This window comes from Papaver somniferum, chromosome 2, assembly GCF_003573695.1.
Source record: "Papaver somniferum cultivar HN1 chromosome 2, ASM357369v1, whole genome shotgun sequence".
Lineage (NCBI taxonomy): Eukaryota > Viridiplantae > Streptophyta > Magnoliopsida > Ranunculales > Papaveraceae > Papaver > Papaver somniferum.
In genome coordinates, this window is record NC_039359.1 from 65803734 (window position 1) to 65825668 (window position 21935).

Sequence of the window (21935 nt, forward strand, 5' to 3'; positions counted from 1 at the left end):
CCTTCACTATCTTCTCGTGTTCCTCAGTTTTACTTCTCCCACTCGGAGGTTTAGAATCAGGATACATAGATCTCTTTTGTTGCTTGGTACTTTTCCCAGACGGTTGAACAGGAAGATCAGGGGCATTCTTACCGGACCGACTACCACTTCTAGTGGAACTTATTGAGTTAACGTAATGAACAAGGACTTGTTACGTATAACTTGTAAAGTTTACCATTCATAGATGGCTTGTATTTTAGGAAATCCTATAAACTAGGAAATACTTGTACACTACTAATAGAAGTCTAAAACTGTTATGTATATAAACAGACAGTTCTGATGTTACGTAATCATAGAATTCTCTTAATAAAAAGTATTTTCTTCAGAACCTATTTCTTTATCTTCTTTTGTATTCTATACCTAAACCTAAGTTTTAACTTGGTATCATCCTGGTTGTGATCTTCATGTCTTCCGCAGCCTCCTTTGATTCTACAGTTTCAACAATTCTTCAATCTTCTCAGTCCATGATGGCTTCTTCTATTTTTTCTCAACCTCATCATATTATCACTGTCAAACTTGATGACACAAACTATTCCCTATGGCGTGCTCAATTTTTACCCTGTATTCAAGGTTACGATCTTGATGGTTATGTTACTGGTGACAAACCCTGTCCTGCAGCTACACTTGAAGATGAAACTCCTAATACGGTTTTTGCTTCATGGGTGAAACAGGATAAAATCCTCCTTGGCTGGATTTTCTCGTCTCTTACTCCTGCTATCCTACGTCACTTTCATCGTCTTGCAACTTCTAAATATGTTTGGTCCTCTCTTAAATCACTTTTTGCTTCCAAATATGATGCTCATATTCACCATCTTCAGTGTGAACTTCGTTCTTAGAAAAAAAGGGTCTCTCTCCATGAGAGCGTATATCGATCGTGCTAGGGATATTGTTGAAAACCTTGCTACTGCTGAAACTATTGTCACCAACTCTGAACTACGGCACTGTATCCTTGATGGTCTCGATTATTCTTATGATGCCATTGTTATGTCCCTTACTACTTCTATGCATGGGCACTATGAAACCTGAAGATTTTATCACCTATCTTCTTACATTTGAATTGCGAATGGACCAACAGACCAAGACCCTCAGTACCCAACCTGTTGCTGCTGCCTCTTCAAGATGTTCTTCAACTACTGGAATTTTACCGAGACCTAGTACTGGTACTCGACAATCCCTGCCTTATTAGTTGTGTGACAAACCTGGTCATCTCGCTCATCTCTTTTGGAAGCGTTTTGATCGCAACTGGCGTCCTCAACCCCCTCGTCGACCACAGTCACAACAGTCGTCTGATTCTCGTTCTTATACTGCTGAAACTCAAAGATCTTCTTTTTCTCCATGGGTACCGACAGTTGAGTACCTGATCACATCACGCATGATCTTGCTAGGCTACATCCTTACTCAGAGTACAAGGTCATGATCAAATAAATATGGGTAATGGCTCTTCTATTCCAATCTCTCATATTGGTACCTCCATCTTTGGCACTCCTGATCGTAAGTTATACCTAAAAAATGCTTTGTTTCCCATCAAATATGTCATAATCTATTATCGGTTTCCCGTCTTACTACAGATAATGATGTATTGTTTGAGTTCCATCCTGAATTTTGTCTTGTGAAGGATAGACGCACGGGGAAAGTGCTTCTGCGCGGCAGTAAGGTTGGTGGTCTCTATGTTCTTGATGATTCTGCGAAAAGTATTGTTGGTGAACGTGCTAGTTTCCAAGAATGGCACTCTAGATTAGGCCATACCATGATGCGGACTATGCGTCATGTCATATCTAAGTTTTCTCTTCCTGTTTCTAGTCGAACAATCAGTTTTTGTTCTTCTTGTCATGAACATCGAAGTCATAAGTTACATTTTTCTTCTAGTACTACTATTTATCTAAATCCTCTTGATTTGATTGTCTCGGATGTTTGGGTTCCTTCTCACATAGTTTATAATGATGGATATCGATATTATATAATTTTTATTGATGTTAGATCATTGCCCGGTCGAACTCGCATGCGTTGTTATCTCAAGCATGTTTGTCAATGTTAGTGATCAAAACTACAAGTCTTCATTTTTAGTCTATTATAGTTAAGTCTCGGACTAGGGTAGTTGAGCTCAAGGACTTCATGGCGATTCATCATACAAGTAGAAGAACTACTCAAGGAGCCGGGGGAACTTCTCGACAAAAAGGTATGTGAAGACTTGAACTTATCTATCACAGAAAAGTCTATCTAGTCTATCTCCTACTCTTTGAGACAAGAAGTCGTATGCTATATATATAGACTTGGATTATACACATTTGGTATTTCGAGCCGAGTATACCTCGCATATCTATATCTCGAAATATGTGTTGGTAAGATTTTCGCTTCGATCAAGTTTATCTTTACCATGTCACGAAAGTCATGATATGTTTCAATCATCTTGAAAAGTGCTTTGGCGAGAAATGGTGTAACAACTATATAATGTCCTCTAAGAATGTTTCAATGATTGAAATGAGAGTTTAGATTACATAACCAATGGTGGACATAAGCATTATTGTGGAAAAACATTTATGTATAAGTCCTATTCCTTGAACCAAAGTTTGCGAACTTTGTTGATCAAGAGAACCGGAAGAATGGCGTGAGCCAATTCCTCGAACTGCCGAAGTTCTCAAACCTGAGAATTTCTGCTGGAGTTGACAAACTACTTGCATGAAGCTAAGTTCGCGAACTCAGTCCGCGAACCGGCGAAGTTCTCATTCCCGAGAATTTCTACTGTAGTTTGTAAACTCTGCCCGGTAACTTAAGTCCGCGAACCTAGTCTGCGAACTTGAGAAGGTTATATATCTGAAGATGATTTCTGAACTTAAACTTAAAAAGACTAAGGAATGCAGTTTGCAAACCGTGGCTATAAAAGTTCATGAACCGATTCAAGTGAATCAAATCATCTTTGCTTCAATTGTGTTTTGCATAGTACATGATATTTCCTTGCAATTGAACAACTCTCTAACTAGTTCATCTTGAAGTCATTTGAACTAGTTATGGTGAAGAAAAACATGGTTGATATGAAATGCTCATATGGATAACCTTTTGGTTAACTATTATTGAACCAACAAGTACATATGTTTGGGTACGGTTAACAAACCTAGAAACATGCATTGTCAAGTGTGTGCAACAAGCTAAGTTTTCGATCTAACGGTTGAGAAATATTAGCTTGAATCTAAATCAGGTTTTCATCTAACGGTGGATATTGATTGCGTTGTTACCAAGGTAACTTAATTGCAAACCCTGATTTGAAAGACTATATAAAGGAGACATCTAGTATTGTGCAAAACTAATCCCCACACCTCACGTGTGATACTATTTTGCGTGCTAGAGTCGTTTTTCCTTTAACCTTTGGTTTTTTTCTTCTAAAACCAGGTTAACAACTTAAAGATTTCATTGGGATTGTGAAGCCAGACCGATACTGCTTTTATCGTAGTTGTGTGATCTGATCTTGAATCTTCTATTGTATGAGTACAATCAGATTGATTGGCTTGAGATTGATATCTTCGATAGGAAAGATATAAAAACTAGTCACAAACATCTTCGTCTCATTGGTTGTGATTCCGCAACATCTTTTTTAGCTACCATATGATTAAGATTGTTGTGAGGTGATTGATAACTCTAGGCTGTTCTTCGGGAATATAAGACTGGATTATCAATTGGTTCATTTTCACCTTGATTATTATCAAAAGAAGGAACAACACCTTCAGGGTTTATCTGTGGGAGACAGATTGATCCTTTGATAGACTTGTCTGTGTGAGACAGATTTGTTTATTGTCAAAGCCTGCGATTTTGGGTCGTAGAAACTATTAGTTGTGGGTGAGACCAGCTAAGAGAATCTAGTGCGCAGTATCTTGTTGGGATCAGAGGCGTATGGAGTACAACTGTACCTTGGATCGGTGGGAGACTGATTGGGGTTCAACTACAGTCTAGTACGAAGTTTTCTTGGAGTAGGCTAGTGTATGTAGCGGCTTAATACAGTGTGTGTTCAATCTGGACTAGGTCCAGGCTAGGGGTTTTTCTGCATTTGCGGTTTCCTCGTTAACAAAATTTCTGGTGTCTGTGTTATTTCTATTTCCGCATTATATTGTTTTATCTTTATAATTTAAATAATACAGGTTGTGCGTTATATCATCAATTAGAGTAATCCAACCTTTGGATGTTGATTTTCATTGATTGATCCTTGAATATTGGTCTTTGGTACCATCCAAGTTATTCCTCGTGTTTGATTAAAGACTCCCTGATTTCTATTAGCTTGAGTAAATCAAAACAAGGGAGAGATATTAACTCCTTGAAATACTTTTACTTAGATTGAATCTGACTGTCTAGTTGATTCTCTAGAAAGTATTTCGGAGTTCGTCCATACAGATTGCTAAGCAAAATATTGGATGGTGTTGTTAGATCCCCGCCTTTTCCATTGGTATCAGAGCAGGAAAACACGGTTAAAGACCTCAAAAGTCTGTGTTTGTGGCTGACCTGAGGATGGACGATATTATCTCTGATAACGCAACATCATAGTCACTCTTGTAAGGTTCAAAGTCCTTTTGACTCTGAGAAAAACTCTGTCTCTTGTCCCTCATATGAATCTGCATTGGACTGGGAAAAATCTCTTGATGAACAGTTGGACGATCTTTCAGATGACAGTGATTCAGAAGAAGGGCAAAGCATTGATGAGAAAATTCCTCAATATAACAAGTTGTTTGACCGTGCTTTGAAAGAAAAGAAGTCAACAACGTGCTTGAGTAAATACATGGCTCCTCTTTGTCTAGAAAACAGAAAACTGAGAAAACTCTTTAAAGGATATGATGGTGGTTACAAACTCTTAAAATCTATGGTTAAAGATCGTGATGAAGATGTACGCACAAAAAGGTCCGAATGTGATAATCTTCTCCAAAATCTGTGTGTTGAAAGAAAGACTTGCAGATACTAATGCAAGATATGACTCTTAACAAAAATTCTTTAATAGCAGAGAACTCAGCTTTCTTTCCAAAGAAAAATCCTTGGAATCTGACCTTGCAGCTTCTCTTGATAAAGTAAAATCACTGGAAGAGAATCTGAGAAGGTTTAATTCTAGCTCTACAAAATTGTCTTCTAAGATTGGAGCATGTAAAGAACATCGTGATACACGTGGTCTGGGATATAAAGGAATAGACGCTCCAAAAACTAGTAAGATTAATTTTGTTAAAACCGTTGATAATTCTCCATGTGAACAACCTTTGACAGTTTGCAATGGCTCTAAAAACAAGGATTCAACTTCTTCTAAAATTGCTCATAAGAGATCGGTCAAAAACAATTTTAACTGCTATTATTGCGGGAATAAAGAACATTCTGCGCAAAGATGTCGCTTTCGGTTGAGAAATGAAAAGATTCCTAACATTCTTACATGGATGTCTAATGAAGTTATTAAACCGGTGACACACATTGTTGGAAAAGGTACTTCCAACAATCACGGGATGTACCGTGATAAATACTTTCTTAATTGTATGCTCAATTCAAAATATGCCTATATTGGAAGAAGGAAGAATAGTGAAAAAGTGTCTAACACTGAAAGAGAAAAAGGCATAGGAGAAAGAGAGAAAAGTTGAATTACTCATCTATCCCTGAAGAAGGTTGCAGATCCAAGACATTCGTTCCAGACTTGATACATATCAACAATCGAGTCTCAGATCTGAAAATCGGCGTAAATAGACTCAAACTGGGCATCAAGAAAACATGGAAAGAAGTTGATTCAGGTACTCCTAAAACTTCTCTTGATAAAAATTCTTCTGCTGTGATAAGTAATGTCTATCCTTGTAAGCCTGAAAAGGGAAAAGAAGAAGTGAATTTTTATGAGCAAGATGCTCATCTTAGTACACCATGACTGTATAAGGTTGCATCCTTCTTTTAACAAAGAAGGATGCTCTATGTTCTCAAGATGCTCATATTGAGAAATCTAGATGGAGTGTATTAAGTTATTGTTTAAAGTTTTCTTTTGTTATCTCTGGATTTGTTCGTTTTTCTTCATCCCTACACTAAGTGTCTGCCGCTTGACAACACTCTCTTGAACTTCCTTGCTTCTCCTTTTTCCTGGGTCTCACATGAGTTTTGACCGCAGGCACACGTACCAGACCCACACGAACTCCATGGTTCCTAGGGTTTTTGGAATACCTTATAAATATTGGGTTTCGTAAGGTCAGAAGATTCTATTAAAATTTCTGTGCATAATGGATGGAAGCAACAATATTGTTGAAGTCGAACAGGGAAATACCAGTGAGTTGATTGATGTCTCCATAACATGCTTTCAGGCTGTTGATCATGAAAACAACCTACCGGTTCAGATGTCTTCACAACTAGTAGGAAATATTCTTTAAGACTTTGAAATAGTACGAGAACATCTCGGGATTGCAACAAGAAATCTTGTTTTTCAGAAAGATGAACTAAAGAAGGCAAATGATGAACTCGTCCATGTTCGTTCTCTAGTTGCTGAAAAGGCTTAGTTTCTTTTGTTTTTAAACTGAGTTTTATTTATGTTGCCTAGTATGTCTTCTTTTTGATTTAGTTGGAAGAATAACTAGTGCTTGGAATAGCAATGATTCTGACTACACATAGCTATTATTTTTCATCTTCTTGTTCTTTTTTAGGTTTATTGGTTTAAATTCTAAAATATTTGGAGGATGATGTTTTTGCAGTATTAATCTTTATGATTTGTTATGGGATTGGTGTTTACGTCTGTGAACTATGTTTATCCCATACTTTGCCAAAAGTAAAGTCGCTCGTGGTCGTTATTCACGTACTGGTAAAAGAATGGATGGACTTTTGACAAATACAAAAGTTAAGCCTATATTGTCAATTATTTGATGGAAGATAGGTAAAATCTTTTTTTTCAAGGATTATGTCTATTAATATCGTTATGCCAACAGTGATGGGAAGATAGAATGAATCCTTGTGTATTCTGCGTATTGATCATCCCTGATCCATATTTTATGTATTACCATGAGGCTCCGTAATGTATCTTATGTTGAGCACTATACAACCAAGTTGATTTTTCATCTTAGTTGGTGTTCCGTGAGGTATATTATGTCGAGCATATTGAACTAAATTAATCATCTTGTTTGGTTATCTAGTTATTGCTCCGTAAGTTTTCTTATGTCAAGCAAAACAAATGACAATTAAATTGATTACTTTTGTGATTAGTTTGGTTGTGTATTCCAATTAGATTAAGTATGGGTTCTCTTGTAATTAATCTAGTTGAGTATTTTCGTGTCTCCATAAGTTCTCTTATGTTGAGCACAATCAATTGAATTGATCACCTTTTGTGTTTAATTTGATTGTGTATTCCGATTAAATTAATCATGGGCTTACTTGTGATTAATTTGATTGAGTTTTTGGATATAGAAAATCATTATTATGGTTTTTGGTGTCTAATAAAAATCCTTATTTTCTTTCGAAATTAAGGTCGCTCTTGTTGTTCTTTCGGGAATGACATCAAATGGGGGAGAGTTCTTTTGAACTTTTGCTTAATGGTCATATCTTGAGGGGTGTGAGGCTGTGGAATTTTAGAGAGGTTATCTTGTATATTTAAACTCCTTGATGAATGCATTTAGCTTCGGCTTTATGATTTCATCTAAATTAGTTGGTATATATTTTTTCCTTTTGTCATGAAATGTCTCTTTCAGAAATTTCATTATGATCCCGTTCTTGTACCTTTACCAATTTTATTGACAAAAAGGGGGAGAATTAATATGTAGTTCATACTACAAATACATATGGTTTTCGGATCATTGTGTAAGGGGGAGTGGTTTCTATGTGAGATGGAGTATTGACTAAGGGGAAGTGATACATATCACCATAGTATTATTGTTGAAGTTGTGATACAATTGATCGAGAACTATGTTTTCTCATTGTTATAGCTACGGATCTTGAATAGCGGTGATGCTAAACTTACAACCTTTGGGATCATTGGAGTACTTGGAAGTGACGAAGATTTGAGGAATGTTGAAGATTAGACATGTGGAATAGGAGCTACTAAAGTTTCTTTATTTTTTTTGTATTTCATATGTATTGATAGTTTTGTCACTAAAATTGACAAAGGGGATATTGTTAGAGCATTGCTCGGTCGAACTCGCATGCGTTGCTATCTCAAGCATGTTTGTCAATGTTAGTGATCAAAACTATAAGTCTTGATTTCTAGTCTATTATAGCCAAGTCTCGGACTAGGATAGAAAGTGTAGTTGATCTCAAGGACTTCATGGCGATTCATCATACAAGTAGAAGACATACTGAAGGAACCGATGAAACTTCTCGACAAAAAGGTATGTGAAGACTTGAACTTATCTATCACTCAAAAGTCTATATACTTTATCTCCTACTCTTTGAGACAAGAAGTCGTATGCTATATATATAGACTTGGATTATACACATTTGGTATTTCGAGCCGAGTATACCTCGCCTATCTATATCTTGAAATATTTGTTGGTAAGCTTTTCGCTTCGATCAAGTTTATCTTTACCATGTGACGAAAGTCATGATATGTTTCAATCATCTTGAAAATTGCTTTCACGAGAATGGTAGAACAACTATATAACTTCCTCTAAGAATGTTTCGATGATTGAAATGAGAGTTTATATTACATAACCAATGGTGGACATAAGCATTGTTGTGGAAACACATTTATGTATAAGTCCTATTCCTTGAACCAAAGTTTGCGAACTTTGTTGATCAAGAGAATTAGAAGAATGGCGTGAGCCAAGTCCGCGAACTGTCGAAGTTCTCAAACCCAAGAATTTCTGCTGGAGTTAACTACTTGCGTGAAGCTAAGTCAGCGAACTCAATCCGCGAACCCAGTCCGCGAACCGGCGAAGTTCTCATTCCCGAGAATTTCTACTGGAGTTTGTAAACTCTGCCCCGGAAACTTAAGTCCGCGAACCTAGTTTGCGAACTTGAGAAGGTTATATATCTGAAGATGATTTATGAACTTAAACTTAAAAACACTAAGGAATGCAGTTTGCAAACCGTGGCTATAAAAGTTCATGAACCGATTCAAGTGAATCAAATCAGCTTTGCTTCAATTGTGTCTTGTGTAGTACATGAGATTTCCTTGCGATTGAACAACTCTCTAACTAGTTCATCTTGAAGTCATTTGAACTAGTTATGGTGAAGAAAAACATGGTTGATATGAAATGCTCATATGGCTAACCTTTTGGTTAACTATTATTGAACCAACAAGTGCATATGTTTGGGTACGGTTAACAAACCTTGAAACGTGCATTGTCAAGTGTGTGTAACAAGCTAAGTTTTCGATCTAACGGTTGAGAAATATTAGCTTCAATCTAAATAAGGTTTCATCTGACGGTGGATATTGATTTCTTTGTTACCAAGGTAATTTAATTGCAAACCCTGATTTGAAATACTATATAAAGGAGACATCTAGTATTGTGCAAAACTAATCCCCACACCTCACGTGTGATACTAGTTTGCGTGCTAGAGTCATTTCTCCTTTAACATTTGGTTTTCTTCTTCTAAAACCAAGTTAATGACTTAAAGACTTCATTGGGATTGTGAATCCAGACCGATATTACTTTTATCGTAGTTGTGTGATCTGATCTTGCATCTTCTATCGTACGAGTACAATCAGATTGATTGGCTTGAGAATGATATCTCCGATAGGAAAGATATAAAAAGTAGTCACAAACATCTTCGTCTCATTGTTTGTGATTCCGCAACATCTTGTTTCGCTACCATATGATTAAGATTGTTGTGAGGTGATTGATAACTCTAGGATGTTCTTCGGGAATATAAGACCGGATTATCAATTGGTTCCTGTTCACCTTGATTATTATCAAAAAGACGGAACAAAACCTTTAGGGTTTATCTGTGGGAGACAGATTGATCCTTTGATAGACTTGGCTGTGTCAGACAGATTTTTTTATTGTCAAAGCCTGCGATTTCTGGTCGTAGCAACTCTTAGTTGTGGGTGAGATCAACTAAGGGAATCAAGTGCGAAGTATCCTGCTGGGATCAGAGGCGTATGGAGTACAACTGTACCTTAGATCGGTAGGAGACTGATTGGGGTTCAACTATAGTCCAGTCCGAAGTTAGCTTGGAGAAGGCTAGTGTCTTTTGAGGCTTAATACAGTGTGTGTTCAATCTGGACTAGGTGATGTGATTTGTAGATAGTGGTAAAAGTGGTTCGATTCCCAGACTTGTGAAGGATATTAATTAGACTTAAATCCTAATATTAAAATACAAAACTCACTAAAAATTATAGCAAACTCAATCAAAGATGATATCAATACTAAAAGAAACACTGAGGCTAAGATTCCACTATTTTCCAAGTTCAAAGTGATTAAACCAATACTTATATTTATGCAATTTTCTTTTGTAATTTGATTCTAAAATATTGCAACAAGTAGATTTTCAAAAGTAATAATTATAAATACCAAGTATGAAGCATCAAAAGTATTAAAACTAAGCATACTCCATCAAAATAGATCAGAATCACTCAAATAAAAATCATATTCAATATTAGTTCAAGGCAAATAATCATATAATTATTGCAAATAAAAAGATAAAATAGAATATACCACTTTTTTGTTGGAAAATAGCTTCTTCTACCACCTCAGCAATGTGGTTTAGCTCCTCATATTAATCATGATCTCAAAATATGTGCTTGTTGCTCAAAAGATGATTAAAAGAGTGAAAATTAATAACACATACTGTTTGCAACAGTGTATTGGTGTTGCAAAACAGCTGTTACAATGAAACTGTTACAGAAAAACTGTTGCTTTGTCGCTGATTTAAGACTGCCCTGAACAGCTTAATGTTCTTCAGCTGTTAAACAGTGACACTTTTCTGCGACTGTCTACCGAGGGTCAATGTTCTTCAGCTGTTCTTCTTCTTCACCAGCAGCAGCAGCAGAAACAGAGTTTGGTAAAGCTCTGATTTCTTCTTCTCTGGCTCTCCTTAGGTTCCCAAACTCTCGACACCTCTTCTATATGACCCAAGACATCTATTTATATCAAAAATACCGATTAAATCTCTCCCAAATCTTCCAAAATCTCTTTCCTTCTCTTCACGGCCAAGTTGCGACAATTTCTTGTTTTAGGATTTCTACGCGTTTCTGAGCTTTCCTTTTTATTCTAAACTCTTCCTTAGATAGATACAAATCTTTGGGAAGGTTTACAGCGTTTTAATCTCTCTAAAATTCCCTAAAACAGGTCACACACGTGACTTTCCATATTTTCTGTTGTGAGAAAAATCCGTCGATTGAGCCCAGTCTAATCGATTTAAACACCCATATCAGATTCCTAGACCCATAAGGAGTCTATCCTATGAAAATCAGAGGTTTAATCGACCTCAAACTCCTCCAAATCACGATTGCCAAAACTGCTTTTAACTGCACTTTTTCCCGCCAAAACCTTTTTTGAATGTTGAAGATGGTTGCCCCTTATCCAGAGTAGGGGTGCGATTAGCAACTGCCTGGAAATGGGATGCCCCTTAGTAATTAGGTTACCCCTTATCCAAAGTGAGAGTCCGAATAGCAAATGTCCTCCGGGTGCTTTCCGACAACTTTTCGAGCCAATTTTTTCCAAAAATGTTTATTAGCCAAAAATACCTACAAATAAATAAAACACCATAATAAGTACAAAAATGAGCCCTAACAATATATAGAATCGAGAAAATCGGACACAAAAATGTGTCTATCAAATACCCCCAAACCTATTATTTGCTAGTCCTCGAGCAAAAATAAAATAGAAATAAAATCCTAACTCACTGTCGCAGGCATCGTCGATTGCATTTAGCGTATGCAATAAGCCTTTAAACCCCTAGGTGTCCCTAGTGGCGGAGTGTTGTCTCCGGAGGGCTTACCAGAGGTATACCCACAAAACCTTTTACTCCAGACCCTAGCTATCTACACAGAACCTTGGAAGGCACTAAAGAATCTCCTTGGTTGGCATACTTATTGACTACAGGAGGAAGTACCCTGATGCGAAATTCCAATTGTTGTACACGAGTTTGCACTCAAGCATACTAAAATTCATATGAAGTGACAGAGCTCTACTCAGATAGTCGCACTATGGACATCAATATCCGGAGTCAAAACTAATCACATGGATAGATCAAGAAGATGGATATAGAAAAACATAGATGGTTTTGATGTTTACTAGGTGAACGGTGTTTCTCATATCTGTCTGAAGGCCTCCGCCAAAATGAACCTATCCTAATGGACTGAGATACTAGTCTGACTAATATCAACACACTGGCATATACAAGGGAACCAGTGATTGATAATCCTAACTCTAGGTCAACACAACTGGCATATACAAGGGTTCCAGTGGTCGACTTTATTGAATTTATTCCAGTTGGTCTGATGGTCTGGTCTCTTTTTTTTTTTTTTATCTCAATCACTCTAATTCACCCTAGCATTGGTAACAACTTGAATCGTGAGCCCCACCTAATCACTTAGAGAAACATAGTTTAAAAACAAAACAAAATAAAAACAGAAGTGAAAAGGACTCAACGAGATATGGTGAAACTATCATGTTATTTCTAACACCTGAGCTCTGTGCTTTTATGAATAGACTCTTTAGATGTTGCCATCTAGTCAGATTGGTTCCTCAACTCCTACAACCAAAATGCTTCCATCCACTTAGATTGGTTAGTGCCATCCTTAATAGGGATAAATTTCTAGGCTCTGGAGTTTATTTTTGCAACGAAAAGGTAACAAAAAGTTCTACCCCACCCCCAAACTTAAATCTAACATTGTCCTCAATGTTTCTAATCAAAGAACAGTACCAAAATATAAGTAACATGAGGAAATAGTAAAGAAGAAGTCGGAAAGATAGTACCTGGGTGAAGTGTAACCAAAAACCTACAAAAATATTATACAACATACAAAATCGCCTCGATGGTCAATCAAGGTAAACAGGGTCCTCCAGAGGGACCTCCTCAACATCACCTGTAGGAAAAGGCTCTAAAAAGGGCTTCAATCGCTGACCGTTAACCTTCGAAGAACTACTACCATCTGGTGTCTCAATCTCAACAGCGCCATGAGGAAAAACAGTACGGACCACAAAAGGACCGGTCCACCGAGAGCGCAACTTCCCGGGGAATAGATGCAAACGAGTGTCATACAGAAGAACTTTTTGACCTGGAGAAAATGACTTTCGTAAAATATTCCTATCATGCACAAGTTTCATTTTGTTCTTATACTCCTTAGCACTATCGTATGCATCTCTACGAATCTCGTCCAACTCATTGAGCTGGAGCTTTCTTTGAGCTCCTGCCTTGTCAAGTGAAAAGTTTAAGTTCTTAATAGCCCAATAGGCTCGATGCTCTAACTCAACAGGCAGGTGACATGCCTTGCCAAACACTAAACGATAAGGTGACATTCCAATGGGTGTCTTAAACGCAGTACGGTAAGCCCATAAGGCATCAGTAAGCCTCGACGACCAGTCTTTCCTATTTGGATTAACTGTTTTCTCTAGAATACGTTTAATTTCCCTATTGGAAACCTCTACCTGACCACTAGTCTGAGGGTGATATGGGGTTGCTACTTTATGGGTAATACCGTATTGTTTCATTAAAAGAGAAAGGTCTATTACAAAAGTGTGAACCTCCATCACTAATTATAGCTCGCGGCGTACCAAAACGTGTAAGTATATTCTCTTTCAAAAACTGGACTACGACCCTGTGGTCATTCGTTCTACACGGAACCGCCTCAACCCACTTAGACACATAGTCTACAGCGACAAGTATGTAAAGATAACCAAACGAAATAGGAAATGGACCCATAAAATCAATGCCCCACACATCAAAGACCTCAATCACTAAAATAGGGTTCAAAGGCATCATATTTCTACGGGAAATGGTTCCTAACTTCTGGCAACGCTCACAAGAAACACAATGACTATGGGAATCTTTAAACAACGAAGGCCAGTAAAATCCACACTGCAAAATCTTAGCAGCAGTCTTCTTAGCACTAAAATGACCCCCACATGCATGTTCATGACAAAAGGAGATAATACTAGACTGGTCACTCTCAGATACACATCTCCTAATAATCTGGTCCGGACAATACTTAAACAGATAAGGATCGTCCCAAAAGAAATGCTTAACCTCGGCTAAAAACCTAGAACGATCTTGCTTACCCCAATGTTGAGGGGTTCGACCAGTAACAATAATTCACTATATTTGCATACCAAGGTGATTGGGAAACAGAGAACAATTGTTCATCAGGAAAGCTATCCCTTATAGGAAGGGAATCACTAGGGGAACTAACAACTAGCCTAGACAAGTGATCTGCTACTACATTTTCTGCACCCTTTTTGTCTCTAATGTCTGGGGAAAATTCCTGTAACAATAGGATCCATCTAATCAATCTAGGTTTGGTATCCTTCTTAGATAAAAGGTATTTCAAAGCAGCATGATCTGTATAGATTATGATCTTAGAACCTAATAGGTAGGACCTAAACTTATCCAAGGCAAACACGATGGCTAAAAGTTCCTTCTCGTAGTTGTGTAGTTCATTTGGGCATCATTCAGAGTTTTGCTAGCATAATAAATCACATGAAGTAATTTTTTTTCGTTGTCCTAAAACGACGCCTATAGCATAATCTGAAGAATCACACATAATCTCAAAGGGTAGGTTCCAGTTAGGTGCCTGGACTATCGGGGCAGTAGTGAGTAAAGTTTTAAGCTTCTCAAAAGCCTCTAAACAAGCATCATCAAAGACAAACTTAACATCTTTTGCAAGCAAATTGCAAAGAGGTCTAGAAATCAAGCTAAAATCCTTAATGAATCGACGGTAAAAACCTGCATGCCCTAGGAATGACCTAATATCTTTTACGGTTTTTGGGACCTGTAAAGTCTTAATAAGGTCAACTTTGGCTTTGTCTACCTCTATACCCTTTGAAGAGACGATGTGCCCTAATACAATTCCTGATTTAACCATGAAATGACATTTTTCCCAATTAAGCACTAAATTTTTTTCCTTACACCTAGTCAACACTAATGTCAAATGATGCAAGCACTCATCGAAAGATGAACCAAACACTGAAAAATCATCCATAAAGACCTCTAAGAACCCTTCTACCATATCAGAAAATATGCTCATCATACAACGCTGAAAAGTTGCAGGGGCATTACATAGCCCGAAAGGCATGCGTCTATACGCAAAGGTACCAAAGGGACAGGTAAAAGTGGTTTTCTCTTGGTCTTCTGGGGCAATAACGATCTGATTATAACCGGAGTAGCCATCTAAGAAGCAATAGTGACTATGTCCAGCTAATCGCTCTAGCATTTGGTCGATAAAAGGAAGGGGAAAGTGATCCTTCCTTGTGACCTTGTTCAATTTCCTATAGTCAATACACACACGCCATCCCGTGGTCACTCGGGTTGGGATTAATTCATTATTATCATTCTGGACTACAGTGATACCTGATTTCTTGGGGACAACCTGAACAGGGCTGACCCACTTACTGTCTGAAATTGGGTAAATAATACCCGCATCTAACAACTTAAGCACCTCTTTTCGAACTACTCTTTCATGTTAGGGTTCAGTCGACGTTGCATCTCCCTAGAAGGTTTGGAGTCTTCCTCTAAATGAATCTGATGCATACACACAGTAGGACTTATACCCTTAATGTCTGCTATAGTCCACCCTAAAGCTTCCTTATTGTCTTGAAGTACATTTACTAGCCTACTTTCCTGATCACTATCCAAATTGGAAGCTACAATCACAGGTAAAGTCTCAGATGGGCCTAAAAACACATACTTTAGAGTATCGGGTAGTGGTTTAAGGTCCAACTTTGGGGGCTCTTCTAAAGAAGGAATTAGGGTAGTCTCAGAAACTGGTAACGGTTCGAACCTAGCTTTCCATCTATCAGTGTCTAACACAGGGGTAGAATCTAATAGAGCATTCACCTGTTCAATAGTGCTATCGTCGTCAAAATCTAAACCAAAATGGGATAGACAACTTTCTAATGGGTCTTCAGACAAGATGTTTGGTAATGACTCCTGAACTAAGGCTTCTATCATGTTCACCTCCTCAACACATGTGTCATCTAGCTCATGAGGTTGCTTACTGACATTAAAAATGTTCATCTCCATAGTCATATTACCAAAAGATAAACTCATCACACCATTTCGACAGTTAATGATCGCATTAGACGTAGCTAAAAATGGGCGACCTAAAATCACAGGTATCTGGTTCTCTGGGTCAGGGACAGGTTGGGTATCTAGGACCACGAAATCCACTGGATAAATAAACTTGTCGACCTCAATAAGAACATCCTCGATAACACCTCGAGGGATTTTAACAGACCTATCAGCTAACTGCAGTGTCATCTGAGTAGGTTTCATTTCACCAAGTCCTAGCTGTAAGTATACATGGAATGGCAGTAAGTTCACACTGGCTCCTAAGTCAAGTAAAGCTTTTTCTACCCGGAAGTTACCTATTGTGCAAGCAATGGTAGGAGAACCTGGGTCTTTGTACTTTGGAGTTGTGGTGTTCTGAATGATTGAACTTACGTGACTAGCTAAAAAGGCTTTCTTATGGACGCTAAGTTTTCGCTTTCGCGTACACATATCCTTAAGGAACTTGGCATAAGCAGGAATTTGCCTAATTGCATCTAATAAGGGAAGGTTTATGGTAACTTGCTTAAAAACCTCCACTATGTCATTAAAGTTCGATTCCTTCTTTGTTGGTACTAATAGCTGAGGAAATGGGGCTCTAGGCCTAAAATCAGACCTTTCAGGAACCGAATTCACATCATCAGAAACTTTATCAGTCTCTTCAGCTACTGGTCCTGAGAGGTGAGATCCTGAGGGGTGAACTACAGTATGTTCACTATCGGGCATGGTTACCTTATTGTCTACAACTCTACCACTTCTAAGGGTTCTAACACATTCAATTGATTCGATGGTTTTGCACCTAATTCATGAACTCCTCTAGGGTTGGGTTGTGTTTGACTAGGAAACTTACCTTTTTCTCTCAAAGAATCACTTATCAGACCAACCTGGGTTTTTAACTCGGAAATAGCCTGACTATTTTCTTGTCCTATCCTGTTACTAGCTTGTAGACTCTGTTCTACGGATAACTGGAATTTTGCAGTTTGCTGAGTTAACAAGGCGAGAGATTCCTCTAAACTTAGGATTTTCTTATCTGACTGATTCTGAAACTGAGCTAGTCCTGAAGGATTCTTAGTATAGCCAAAACCTGGGGGAGCATTAGAATTACTAAACTGACCTTGACTTTGGCCCTTAGACCACGAAAGGTTCGGATGGTTTCTCCAACCAGGATTATAGGTTTCTGAATATGGGTCAATCTTTTGACGGTTATCAAATCTAGTGTTATTATAAAGAGCATTGGCCTGCTCTTCAATATTCTGGCCTTCCCAAAAAGGCTCCACTCTACCACTAGTCTGGCCCACTTCTAAGGCTTCTAACCTTTTTGCTATAGCAGCAATTTTGGCATCTGATTCATAGCCTCCTTCTACCCTATTAACGTTTCCTCTACTTAAAAGAATTGTTTTCTGGGGTGCCCTACTATTTTCCCATTGCTGGGTTTTTTCGGCGATTTCATTAAAAAATTCCATCGCCGCATCAACAGTTTGGTTTTCAAATCCACCAGTGCATAGAGACTCAACCATGGTCGTTGTGGAATAATCTAAACCCTCATAAAGGATCTGAACTAGCCTAACCTTTTCTAAACCATGATGAGGACACTGGGATAATAAATCATTGAACCTTTCCAAATACCTATATAAAGATTCTCCCTCTTGTTGTGAAAATGTGCATATTTGCGTCCTAATAGACGATGTTTTGTGCCTAGGGAAAAACTTATTGAAAAAGGCAGATGTAAGTTGTTCATATGTCTCAATTGACTCGGAGTCCAAACTATACAGCCACGACTTGGCCTTATCTTTCAGGGAAAATGGGAATAACCTAAGTTTCAAAGCATCATCATCTAAGCCTCTAATTCTTAGAGTACTACAAATTTCCTCAAAATCCCTAACATGGTAATAAGGGTTTTCATTTTCTTTCCCTAAAAAGATTGGGAGCATCTGTAAGGTCCCAGGTTTCAGTTCATAGGGTGCCTCCGTTTCAGCTAACTTAATACACGAAGGACGGGTAGTCCTAGTTGGATTCAACAAAGCTTTCAAAGTTGCCATTTCTGGCGCTATCGGAGCAACAGGATTCTCTCCTCAGTCAAAGAACGTTCAAAAACAGACTCTTCAAAAGCCTTTCTAGATTAAGGTAATCGAGACGCTTCGAACTACTAGGTTTCTCTTTAACAAATCTACCTAGTGCGTCTCTTTTACGTTCAGGCATACAATAGAATTTTCTAAATTGGAAGGGTAAGCAAACACAGATCAAGGCCGACTCAACCAAATCAAACCTATTGATTTCTAGCAAACAAAAAGCATGATGGCTCCACTTAGATTGTTTCTAGACCAGCTTCTAATCCTTCGAACGGGAATTCGTTACAATTTAAGCAAACCCCTCTGGAATCAATCCGAGTTAACGTAAGTTGAATAGAGGCGAGGGAAGCTCGGTGGAGCTTTGATACCCAAGGCCTCACCGGTATTACAACGGCGCAGTCACGCATTCAACTTACAGAAACCGTCAAGAACTTCGAAGTATGCTTAAAAGAGTAACCAATATTTTTCGAATGACTTTCCTGTTAAGCTCGTTACCCTATCGGTCTCGTTCTAGTCAAAATTTTAGGCTTAGGTTCGCGTAGGTTACGTGTTCCTAAAGCGGGCAAGAAGAGAACGGTGATGAAATCCGAACCCTTATCTTGTATGGCCAGGCCTTGCCCTTTACTAGAAAAATAAATGTCCGTATTCAGTCCTCAACATATATGCATACGAAGGAGTCCAGTAACTCGCTGACAGGGGATTCGCGAGTGTTTAGAATCTTACCTCCCGTTCCAGACGGGGGATGAATCGGTTGTAGTCGACTCGGGCCACTGACTCTGATGTCTAGTGTACGAACCCAAGGTGCAGAGACAATATCGTAATTGTCCTCCTTCTCTGCAAACAGTTTATATTTAAAGTACCCTTCCGTAGGGTAATAAAAAAAAATAATGTCCCAAAGTCCAAAAGTCCAAAAAAATAAAGAAAAATTACAAAAATAATAAACTCTAATACAATTTTTTTTTTTTAAAAAAAATAAACAAACCCTACACTAAAATTGTCTAAAAAAAAATAAAAAATAAATTTTCTTCTTTTCTGTTCTTTTTGCTTTAATCTTTATCTCCAAGTCTTTATGAAATCACCAAACTCCTTGGCTCAATTTTCTTTATGATCCAGAACCTGTAGACACAAGATAAATACCCAAAAACATAAAAAAGAAAAAAATAATAAAAACAAAAAATAAAAATAAATAAATAAATAAAAATAAATCTAAAACCCTAAAAACAAGTCCGCGTCGACGGCGCCAAAAATTGATGTGATTTTTAGATAGTGGTAAAAGTGGTTCGATTCTCAGACTTGTGAAGGATATTAATTAGACTTAAATCCTAATATTAAAATAGAAAACTCACTAAAAATTATAGCAAACTCAATCAAAGATGATATCAATACTAAAAGAAACACTGAGGCTAAGATTCCACTATTTTCCAAGTTCAAAGTGATTAAACCAATACTTATATTTATGCAATTTTCTTGTTTAATTTGATTCTAAAATATTGCAACAAGTAGATTTTCAAAACTAATAATTGTAAATACCAAGTATGAAGCATCAAAAGTATTACAACTAAGCATACTCCACCAAAATAGATCACAATCACTCAAATAAAAATCATATTCAATAATAGTGCAAGGCAAATAATCATATAATTATTGCAAATAAAAAGATAAAATAGAATATACCACTTTTTTGTTGGAAAAATAGCTTCCTCTATCGCCTCAGCAATGTGGTTTAGCTCCTCATATTAATCATGATCTCAAAATATGTGTTTGTTTCTCAAAAGATGATTAAAAGAGTGAAAATTAATAACACAGTCTGTTTGCAACAGTGTATTGGTGTTGGAAAACAGCTGTTACAATGGAACTGTTACAGAAAAACTGTTGCTTTGTCGCTGATTTAAGACTGCGCTGAACAGCTTAATGTTCTTCAGCTGTTAAACATTGACACTTTTCTGCGACTGTCTACCGGGGTCAATGTTCTTCAGCTGTTCTTCTTCTTCAACAACAGCAGCAGCAGAAACAGAGTTTGGTAAAGCTCTGTTTTCTTCTTCTCTGGCTCTCCTTAGGTTCCCAAACTCTCGGCCCCTCTTCTACATGACCCAAGACATCTATTTATATCAAAAAAATACCGATTAAATCTCTCCCAAATCTTCCAAAATCTTTTTCCTTCTCTTCACGGCCAAGTTGCGAAAATTTCTTGTTTTAGGATTTTTACGCGTTTCTGAGCTTTCATTTTTATTCTAAACTCTTCCTTTGATATATACAAATCTTTGGGAAGGTTTACAGCGCTTTAATCTCTCTAAAATTCACTAAAACAGGTCACACACGTGACTTTCCATATTTTCTTATTGTGAGAAAAATCCGTCGATTGAGCCCAATCTAATCGATTTAAACACCCATATCAGATTCCTAAACCCATAAGGAGTCTATCCTATGAAAATCAGAGGTTTAATCGACCTCAAACTCCTCCAAATCACGATTGCCAAAACTTCTCTTTAACTACATTTTTTTCCCGCCAAAATCCTTTTTTTTTTAATATTGAAGATGGTTTCCCGTTATCCAGAGTAAGGGTGCGATTAGCAACTGCCTGGAAATGGGATGCCCCTTAGTAATTAGGTTACCCCTTATCCAAAGTGAGAGTCCGAATAGCAAATGTCCTCCGGGTGCTTTCCGACAACTTTTCGAGCCAATTTTTTTCCCAAAAATGTTTATTAGCCAAAAATACCTACAAATAAATAAAACATCATAATAAGTACAAAAATGAGCCCTAACAGTATATAGAATCGAGACAAATCGGACACAAAAATGTGTCTATCACTAGGTCGCAGGGTTTTTCTGCATTTTCGGTTTCCTTGTTAACAAAATTTCTGATGTCTGTGTTATTTCTATTTCCGCATTATATTGTTTTGTCTTTATAATTAAAATAATACAGGTTGTGCGTTAGATCATCAATTAGAGTAATCCAACCTTTGGTTGTTGATTGTCATTGATTGATCCTTAGATATTGGTGTTTGGTATCATCAAGTTATTCCTTGTGTTTGATTAAAGACTCGCTGATTTCTATTAGCTTGAGTAAATCAAAACAAGAGAGAGATATTAACTCCTTGAGATACTTTTACCTAGATTGAGTCTGACTGTCTAGTTGATTCTCTAGAAAGTATTTCGAAGTTAGTCCATACAGATTTCTAAGAGAAATATTGGGTGGTGTTGTTAGACCCTCTCCTTTTCAGATACATATTCTCAATTACATGGATGTTTCCCATTACTCATAAATCAGATGTCTACTCTATGTTTCTTGTGTTTTCAAAAACATGTTGAGAATCTCTTTGATTGGAAAATTAAAAATTTTCAATCAGATAATGCCGCTGAGTATCGTAAATTCACTCCTTATCTTCAACAGCATGGAATTTTTCATCGTTTCTCTTTCCCACACACATCTGACGAAAATGGCTTAGTTGAACATATGCATCGTCACATACGTGAAACAGGTCAAACCATCTTCCTACTGGTATGATGCATTTTTTATAGCGTGTTATTTGATGAATCGAGTACCCTCATCTGCTCTTGCGAAAACATCCCCATATGAAGTATCATTTGGCTCAACACCTTATTATACCTCTCTTCGAGTTTTTGGATGTCATTGTTTTCCCCATTTTCGTCCTTATCGATCTCACAAGATGGATCCTTCTTCCTCTCCTTGTGTATTTATTGGTT

The 21935-nt window shown here is 37.5% G+C and overlaps 1 pseudogene; it reads left to right on the top strand.

Annotated features, from left to right (window-relative positions):
* Positions 1-17736: 17736 nt before the first annotated feature.
* On the top strand, positions 17737-17836 carry LOC113354676 (annotated as a pseudogene).
* The last annotated feature ends 4099 nt before the right edge of the window (positions 17837-21935 follow it).